The following is a 10,279-nucleotide window of genomic DNA, read 5'->3' as shown; positions in this document are numbered from 1 at the left end:
AAATGCTCAATTCAGTAATTTTTCTTCATCTGCTGGTAGCACGTGGCTTGTGTACGAGTGTAATATTAAACTTGAATCAACAAAACACATTAATATGAAAGCCGAGGTTAGTCTTCATCCAAACAAAAAAAATTGCGTAAAGGAGCCTCAGTTATTGTGTAGGTGGCTTTATATTTATTCATGTTTATTGCATGTTCATGCCCTTCCGGGCTAAATGCATTATAAGTAATACAATTGTGCATTGTTATAACAGAAAAAAATGAAGAAAACTATTCTATGTTCTATCTACATCTAAAGTTTACACGCTACTTCTCACTTCTTGAGACATGTGTACACGAATTCACAGAGTTTCTCAATTACAGATTGATTATTCGATGACATCAAGTATGTGAACAGTTTGTCATTTGTTAACTTTGTATATCTCTGGTCTAGTTGTATTGCGTTAACCAAAGAGATGCGTAAATCTTTGTACAGTGAGCATTCTAAAGTAAAATGTACTTCATCTTCTATAGAGTTCTTATTACAAAGTGCACATAGCCTATCGCTAGGAGGAGTCCGGCTGTATCTACCAGTTTCAATATGCAGTGGGTGGTCGCTAATTCTTAGCTTAGCCATGGCTCGGCGATGGCTAAAGTTTTTGATGTCAAGATATTTTTCTCTTTCATATGCCCGTTTGAATTTTCTGTATGTTCTTAATTTGTTGCCTTGGTTCTCTTTTTTGCCAGGGGAGTTTAGTTCTGAGTAAAATGTTTGTATAAAAATGTCTTATAATACTGAGTACACAAGCCATGCGCTGTCACCACAGCCCGACACATCCTCCTTGTAATTGTCACCAGTTTTGTTACGCGGTCCCTGGCCATTCTTCCACGAGGAGTCGTCGCAGGTCGTATTGTTCTGTTGATCATTCTTGCATGCACAGCTCGCTCAAGCTGTTCAGTAATCACAGAGTCTGATAGGTGTTCAATTGTGTTGAGATCTGGGCTGCAGGAAGGCCATTCAATCCTCTGTATTCCAGCATCTTCATGGAGGTGGTCTGAAATGACTGTCATTCTGTATGGACGTCATCTTGCAGAATGGCACCCAGTCTCATTTTGCAGAGTTAAAGGATCTAGGAAATGTAACTGGATGGAGAAAGGTGTCTCTATATCTTGACACATCGAGGCTGCTTAGGATGATTAGCCTGAATTTAACTCTGGCAGTTGTACTGCCCCACACCATGACACTGACTCCAACAAACACTGTCGTCAGTTTACCTGTACAACAGTCAGCATAGGGTTCTCCTCGCCGCCCAAACACTTTCTTTTACCCTTCCAACAGTCAACAGAACCATCTGTAGCTGTGAACATAACATTCCTCCACACACCGTTCTATTCACGATGCAGACGACACCACCACAAACGGGTTTGGCGCTAAGCTGAGTTTTTGACACTAGCAGGGAAATTTGGGCACTTTATTTTCTACAACCCACTCACGTAAAAAGGCCTGGTACTCGCTCCATGAGATTGCAATTATAATGACTTGGGTATCATAGGAAAGAAATTACACAAGCTTTCCAACGATATATAATATATTGAAATTGATCAAGAACGCTAACGGAACGGAAATATGATCAACCAAACTAAAGTTTCCAAACTTTTTGTGCCGAGTTTAGTTTCGCGAGGGGGTCGAAATCGCATGCAGTTTCGTGGGTAATTTTTCTTGAGACCTCAAAACGGTTATATTTTGGGCCCCCTAGTGCCTTGCGATGACCTAGTGCTTTTCTCTGAATCCCAACGGGGACTGCAAACATCCTTAGACAAATTAGAAAACTATTGTAAATCATGGCATTTGAATGTTAATCTCAAGAAAACTAAAGTAATTGTCTTTACAAAGGGAGGCCGTCTGCCTAAAGACTGTTATTTCTTGTTTAGTAATAATGTTATAGATGTTGTGACAAACTATTGTTATTTGGGTATTGTTGTAAATTCAGCTGGCACGTTCAAGGCAAACAACAAATACTTACACAGCAAAGGCTCAAGAGCCCTCTTTGGAATCAATCAATCTCTTCACCAAGCCGATCCTACAATTTCCGTTATAAACAAAGTCTTTGACGCATGTGTACAACCGATATTGTTGTATGGGTCTGAAATATGGGGATCTTTCAAAAGTCCAAAATCATCCCCAATTGAAGCCATTCACTTAAAATTCTGCAAACAAACATTAAAAGTCTCCAAGTCTGCATGTAATCTAGCTGTGATGGCGGAATTGGGGAGATACCCCTTAGATTAGAAGCTTCCCTGAACGCTATAAAACACTATATTAGAATACGCCAGAACGTGCCAGCTGACAGCCTTTCAGCAGACGCCCTTTTGTGTCAACTTGATTTAGATACATCAGGGGCTAAATGCTGGGCTTCGGGAGTCCGCAAGACGCTTGAGGAATGTGGTTTTGCCTATGTATCGCATTCATCCCGGCCCAGAATCTTGTTTTAAATTCTTCTCAGATTATTCCATCCATTCACCAACGTTTGAAAGATATGTATTTCCAACATTTTACAACAGAAATTAGAAACAATAACAAATTACGAACGTACAGATTATTTAAGAATACTTACCACGAGGAGAAATATCTAAAGATTACAAACTCTCGACACAAAACAGCAATCACAAAACTTCGAATAAGTTCACACAAACTGAACATTGAAAAGGGCAGGCACAACCGCATTCCTCTGCAAGAAAGAATTTGTCAATTTTGTTATTTAGATAGAATTGAGGACGAAAGTCATTTTGTTGTGGAATGTACATTATACAACGATGAGAGAAATATCCTTTATACTTATATACAAGATAAGTACCCTAGTTTTAAATATATAAACAGCACTGAAAAATTCATATTTATAATGAAACTGAACAAACCATGTATTACGAGTTCCATATCTACATACATCTACAATTGCCTTATGAAGCGAGAAGAAGTCGAACCTGTAAATAGTAGACTAGTATAGATTAGTCCTATTAGACACAGTAAGATATCACGTTATATTACGTTATACTATCACCACTGTATGTAGTCCTTTGCTTATCAACATGACCTGTACTTAGCTTGTTTAAGCACAGATGTACAATAAAGGTCTTTCATTCATTTAACTCAGGAGCTAATTTGCACAGTTAATGAGGAAAATTTATTAATCCGCTGCATTTCATTACAGGACTCTCAAACACGTGACATGTATAACTGAGATGGAGAGAAATATCAATAGATATCAATTCTTCTTCTTCTCAATTATGCAAATGAATATTAAATTTGTATGAATAATGGCAAAATATTATAATTCCATATTAGTAAATAATGGGGATTTAATTCTTGCAGCATTTGGAAGTTAAGTAAATGTAGACATTATCACACATAAAGCATGCAAATGAGGGCCTCATTTACATAATCAATGAGGAAATGCTACAATAGACTTTCATACTTTGACAACTTGTGTTATTTTGGTATAGAAGATGATCAACTGATATATTTCATGCAAATTAGGTCCTTATTTGCATAATGAATGGGAAATAGGTCCTTATTTGCATAATGAATGGGAAATATTTATGATATGCCATTCGAAAAGTTAACATCAGTTGGCGAAGGTATGGGGTCGTGGAACTCTAGTTCCATATGGACTAGGTAAGGGAAAATGTAACACTTTGTAGAAATATTTATAGGTGACAAGTAGAACGGTATAAAAGTCAAATGTTATATACAGTCAAAGCTGTACGAGTGAATACATCTACACTATACATACCTGACCAAAAGTGACCGCCTTCTTGTGCATGGTCCCTTAGATGATTTTCCCATTAATACAAACCAAGTTAAAAATCCTGTCTATAGTGATCACCTGTCCACATAGACCAAATTTCAACAGACCAATGGTGGTCTTCTTGGGCAGGTTGGACAATATAGTCTTTAGTTAAGTAATTATCAGAAAGGGATCCTCATTGTGTAACCCCTTTCTCTATCCTGTCACTGAAGTACTGCAAGACATTTAAATTGAGATCTTTTTATTGAGCTAAACCAAGGATATCATAATGGCCTTGACTAAACGCACATACAATATCTATCGTGTATTAAGGAGAGTTACAAGTCAAGAAAGTTTGTGGTACTGGTAGTATGAATAAAATATTTCATCAAGCTCCGTGCCGTAAAGAATAAAGCAATCTTAACCAAATCTTGCATCGAATTTTTTAGAACACGACTGTATACATAGCAATGCTTTTGATCATTGCTTTTATTCAATGCTTTGATGTACATGAATTTTCAGCAATCGGAGTCAGAGAAAGACAACACAACGACCGCAGAAAAATACTTTTTCCTTTAGGTTAAACAGTATAACACCCTGTTAAACAATGTACTATATTTGCGTACTTCTGCTTATTTGCATATATGGGAAAATACCATGCTCCCGTTACCCAAATATATACTCCCCAGGCCATAGATTCATCTCTGTGTATCGATCAAACTATGATATTCTTAACACCAAGAGGATATGTTCCTAAGGTTACCTATATATACATAATATTTTCTATATTAGATATGAATTGGGGCCATGTCAGTATCGCCACCTGCAGTCTTACCAGCCTCCGCTAGAGAACGCTCGTAAGACTTCTGTCTCGATCTTGATCAAAAAGAAGTAGGCCAACTACATATTGTATTTAGAATGTGTATATTAGGATGTTACAGTGCAACCCTAAGCCAGCTTAGTCAGATGGGAACATAGTCATTCGAAAAAAGACTCAAGCAAAATTCTGCAGTAACTATGTAACATTTTTAAGGAAAAACACGCATCTCTGTTTTGGAAATCATTGAATTGCTCTAGATGTGTAAAACACCAAAACGCTTCTGTTTACATATGACCTGTTGTGACAACATGTAAGAAGAGTACAACACTTAAGAATGTAGAAACAACAAGTTACAGACAAACAAACAATGTACTTTGCGACTGGTCCTTTCACTATGAAAAAGTTGACAAAGATATAAGATCATATTATAATGAAAAGAATCGAATTCAAAACAAACTGACGCCAAAAGACAAATGATATAAGATGTAACGTTAGTCTTTCATCGTTAAAATCACAACAAGGCTAACATCTTTTTAAACCCATGGCCTGTAAACTAGTGCATTGCTACTTGGGTGTTAAGTCTTTATAAATCCGTATAAACAAGAGTAATTGCGATGATTGGTAAAATTCTTTCTGCATTCGAGTCATTTAAGAAAAAACTTGCCGCCGGCCACCTGCTGAGAGACTGGGCGTTGAATGGTACTAGTATGTTTTCGAGTTGCATTGTTGTGCACCTAGTCCAGCTATCGTTCTTAGCAAGGGTGAACCGATTAGAACTTCATGATTAAGTTGCGTCCGTTAACAGAACAGCAGAAACTACAACAGATTTTATTTTCTTCATCCAAGTCTTTGTTTTCAATCGTTTTGAAAAAAAAAGCTCTTTTCTCGAAAATGCAGGGGATTCCAAAAAAAGGATGAAAGTCCTGTAAGGCTTGTACCTGAAGACAAGCTTAATGTCCTTAATATGTTTTGTACGAAGCAAAAGAGAATGAAGGGCCCTCTCAACAGGAGGGACAAATTGGGCAGAAAGGTTGAAGAAATGTGACATAAATCTGGGCTCACATGTACAGAAAACCGGTTGGAAGGGTCTGGGACGAATGTTTTGCAACAATGCAGCTCGAAAACATTCGTCCCTTCCAACCGGTTTTCTGTACATGTGAGCCCAGATTTATGTCACACTCCTTCAACCTTTCTGCCCAATTTGTCCCTCCTGTTGAGAGGGTCCTGAGTTCCCTTTGTCAGGTGTTGGCCCTTGTTAACCTCGCGTCAAGGAGAAACGCCCCAGTCGTTTGGCCCGAGGGGAGGGGGGTGACCTTTTCACGACCTCTAACGCGTGTACAAGGTGTCCAATTTAAATACTAGGTTAGACACGGAACTTTAAACGGTTCTTTGGGGGAGGTGGGGGTTGGAGTACAAGCTGTTCAATAATGGTGATACATCTATATGTTACTTATCCCAGAATATTAGGGACCATCATTAGGAAATTACTCTCTTACACACCCAAGCCTAGACGTTCGTTGAGACATTGGCATTTTTTACCCAACGAAAAATTACAAACGAAAAATTCATGAAGGCTCCCAGCACTGTGTCCTCTTTGGATTCGTGCAAAATTTTTCTCAGCTTCTCTTCATACTTTTTTAATCCCCTGTGTTTAGAGCTTGTTTTTTTTTTCAAAACGATTGAAAACAAAGACTTGGATGGTGAAAATGGAATCTGTTGTTCTGTAAACGAGCGTAACTGAATCCTTAGTTCTAAGCGGTTCACCCTTGCTAAGAACGATTCCCGAATGATAGCTAGAATGGGTCACAACTCTAACACTGCCCCCCTCCCCACCTCCCGAACACCTGTTGTTGGTTACAGAATGCGATGTAAACCAGTATGACTGGCATTCCATGAGCTTATGTTTGTCACCAAAACATGGCCACTGATGACAGTAATACATGCACCCCTACGCAACGGAAGATTTCTAAACTTTTAACATGAGCTAGTTGTTCAGAGGGCGTGATCAAATGTTCGTTGAAGTATTTCTACTGGTGAATGAATGAATTAATGAATGACTGGTTTATCAAGCTACGGCCGCGTGGCGCGTTGGATACACCCGATCCCTCGATCTCGGGAGTTAAGCAACGCGCGGTCCGGACAGTGCTTGGATGGGGGACCAACCAAGGACGTCCGGATTGCTGTAGCCTCACGAAGCTTTCCACGAAATCGTCTTCCGGGAGGGACGTAAAACGGGGGTCCCGTGCTCGAGGAGGTGCCTCGAACACGTTAAACAGCCTCATTACCCTACACATTGGGTACCTGCCTGTGGCACTGGCTGCAAATACACCTGATATTATTAATAACAAGTGTTACATGGCAGCTAAAGGCTTAGTTGCGTACATTGCACAATATATTGTGTATAAAACACAAGGGGAATACAACTGACGTCTTAGACATACATTATGGCAGCTTTGTCATTGACAATTCTCGCCTGAGTTCTTATTCCATACATTATTAAAGTTTCTGTCTTTCACAAAATATCATTTGTCCTCAAAGAAACCATTCGGAGAAACTCTGTCCATCCGTGAAATGATTTTTTAAAAGTACAACTTGTTAAATAATAAATGAAAACTTTAGACGTGTCCCTGCATGGTCAGAAATTATTGATAAGTTTCAGAGGAGTCTACTAGTGGTGGTATTCCTGGGAATGGAGCGTAGATACGGTGTGTATGTGTGTGTGTGTGTGTGTGTGTGTGTGTGTGTGTGTGTGTGTGTGTGTGTGTGTGTGTGTGTGTGTGTGTGTGTGTGTGTGTGTGTGTGTGTGTATGTATGTGTATGTATGTGTGTGTGTGTGTGTGTCTGTCTGTCTGTCTGTCTGTCTGTCTGTGTATGTGTGTGTCCGTGTTTGTGTTTCTGCATAATTACACAAAATAAACACAAACAGCATTGTACTGCAATATGTGTGTGTTGGACGGGAAGATTCACAAAGCAGTATGGGTGAGGGGTGAAGTCTGCCATCTCTGATTCCCCATGTCTACGAAGTATAGTATGGATTCGATGGTTAACATTTCAGCCAGTTAAAAGTATACCAAACAAGTTACTCATTAAGTATGCAAATTAGGCCCACATTTGCATATTTTCTATCTATTAACAGTCCTCTCTTCCTCAGTTACAATTTGAATAGTCAGATCATGGAACAAAGCGGATTTTTAAAGTTGCCTTATTAATTATGCAAATTAGAATCTGATTTGCATAATTATTGTCCAATCATACTGAGCATCACACAAGCTATCCACATACCAAAAATGATGACCATCCATCAAGGCCATCTTGTTATAGTATTTTCTCACTAATTATGCAAATGAGGTCTTCATTTGCATAGTTCATATCAATAAATATTTCTCTCTTCCTCAGTTACATATGTCACATGTTTCAGAGTCCTATCATGGAATTTGGCGGATGTATAAACTTTCCTCATTAATTATGCAAATTAGATACTGATTTGCATAAGAAGGGTCTAATCATGGACATCATCACTCAAGCTATCTACCTACCAAAAATCATTACCATCCATCAAGCCCTTCTTGAGTTATTCCCTTTCAAAGTCAGACGCAAAACCTGCTCCTGCAGTTCCAAAAAAGCCGCTAGGGGGCCCAAACCCACACCACTTACTCTCTGTCCAAAGATCTATCTACCACTCAAAAATAAGTTCCATAGCATGTCCGGAACACGAGTTATCAAAACAGGAAGTTCCGCTGCAGTACAGTAAGAAGCCGCTAGGGGGCCCAAAATCAAATCGTTTTTAGGTCTCATCAAGACCTACCAACATACCAAATATCAAAACAATCCATCAAGGCATTCTCGAGTTATGCTGTGCCACTACAAACAAACAAACAAACAGACAAACGCTACCCTCTGCATAACCTTCTCGGCGAAGGTAACTACCATTTCAAAGTGTTCAAATATTCTAAATACTTTGGAACAGACCGTAACGCATGTGCCAAACATCTGTGATATTTGCCTGAGGCTTCTAAGTAATGCCACTATTTATCACATCGAATTATACAGTACTTGGGTAACAATAGATAACATTTAAGAGAGGGTTTAAGAAATAAGCAAATGTGTCAGCTAGAGAAGGACAAAATGAGTGGTCTCCAAGACACTTTAACGATATGCCCATATAACAACTTACTTTAAAGCGAAACTTATTCTAGACATGCAATTGTATTGTGCCCAGGGCGGGGTCACATTTGTCCTACTACAGATTTACGACAACAAATTGGGGGCACTTTTTATGGACAGAGGTGGATGTGATTGGCACAATAAACCAACTGTTTTCTAGTGAAGGAAGCGTTTGCCGCAGATCCTTTTAAGTCGAAGCTCGCTTCTGTTTGCCTCAGTGGTTGCCATCCTATTTAGTTTCTGCTGCTCCCATACTCACTGCCATTAAACCAGGGTGGAGACCTCGGTGCGACCGCACTGAGACCTGAAATTTGACAGAGCTGTCAACGAATTTCATAAATGAAAATAAAAAATAATCTTCTTTACAGTTTGTGTGCTTTGTTGTCTGAGATAACGTTGAAAAGAGTGTTTGTGGTGCACGCGGTTTTACGTTCGCAGTTGAAAGATCTTTAAACGGGGGGGGGGGGGCAGAAGATACTTTCGCGTAAACATTTCCCCTTCTACAGTATTGTGTTTGGCCAGTTTCTACTATTAAACAACCTGTGCAGTCTAGTACAGGCCAGCCACACAAACAACACATTTACCCTTCTAGTTCTACCCTTCTATTCCACTCGAGCAGCCATTGGTGATTGACAGAACGTGATCAATGGGGTCTTTGAAAGTTCTTCCCCTCGGGACAATTCAGGCACCTTATAATGGATACGCAGGTGGGTATAATTAATAGCCCAATCATCAAGACTTTGAGGGGAAGAGTCGAACACAATAGATAAAGAATTCCAGCAGGTACACAATGACTTTAAATCCGGGGAAGGGCTTCTCGTTTGGGGCTTCTAATTCTGAAGGGACAGAAAAAGGGGGTGCCGTGTTCGAGGAGGTGCCTCGAGCACGTTAAATGAGAAGGGCTAGCAACCCCTCCCTGTAAGAATATACCCTGCTACTGAAACAGCAAGGAAACTTGCTGACCTGTGCGCCACTAATCGCTACAAGGTGAACAACAACAAACACAGTGACTATTTCATCGCAAACCCACCTCCTTTCAATTAACATGTCGATCTTTATGTGTATATCGTTGTAACTTCTTGCACTATTCAACACCTCGAAGACGTACGTCAAATCTTAGAGAACTGTGCCAGTATAAAATTGATATGGCGTACAAAAAATTAGTCTTCAGTATATTTTTTTCAGACAAACGGTGTTGTAAGAAACAATGGAGTTATCACAAGGTCATTAGAAAGTAGGACGTTGACTTTCTGGACAGAATGTTTAGATCTAGAAACCGTAGCGTAAACTATTTAAATACATACATGCACACACCATACATACATGTACTCATCTCAAAAGTCAAACTATGTATTGTATTTACTTTCATGTATCAATAGTTGTAGAAGACTTCACAAAAGTCCCTCTATTTTTGTTGTTTGTTCTCTTTTTATCTTTATATCTTGCAAATGTTACCATCTATCGCACACGTGTTGTAACTCCGATGCTAGTAAGTCAAAACATCGGCCAGGTATGTCAGAGGATGAGATCTT

This window comes from Branchiostoma lanceolatum, chromosome 3 (genome assembly GCF_035083965.1).
Source record: "Branchiostoma lanceolatum isolate klBraLanc5 chromosome 3, klBraLanc5.hap2, whole genome shotgun sequence".
In the NCBI taxonomy this organism is placed as follows: Eukaryota; Metazoa; Chordata; class Leptocardii; order Amphioxiformes; family Branchiostomatidae; genus Branchiostoma; species Branchiostoma lanceolatum.
This window is presented reverse-complemented; position numbering follows the sequence as displayed.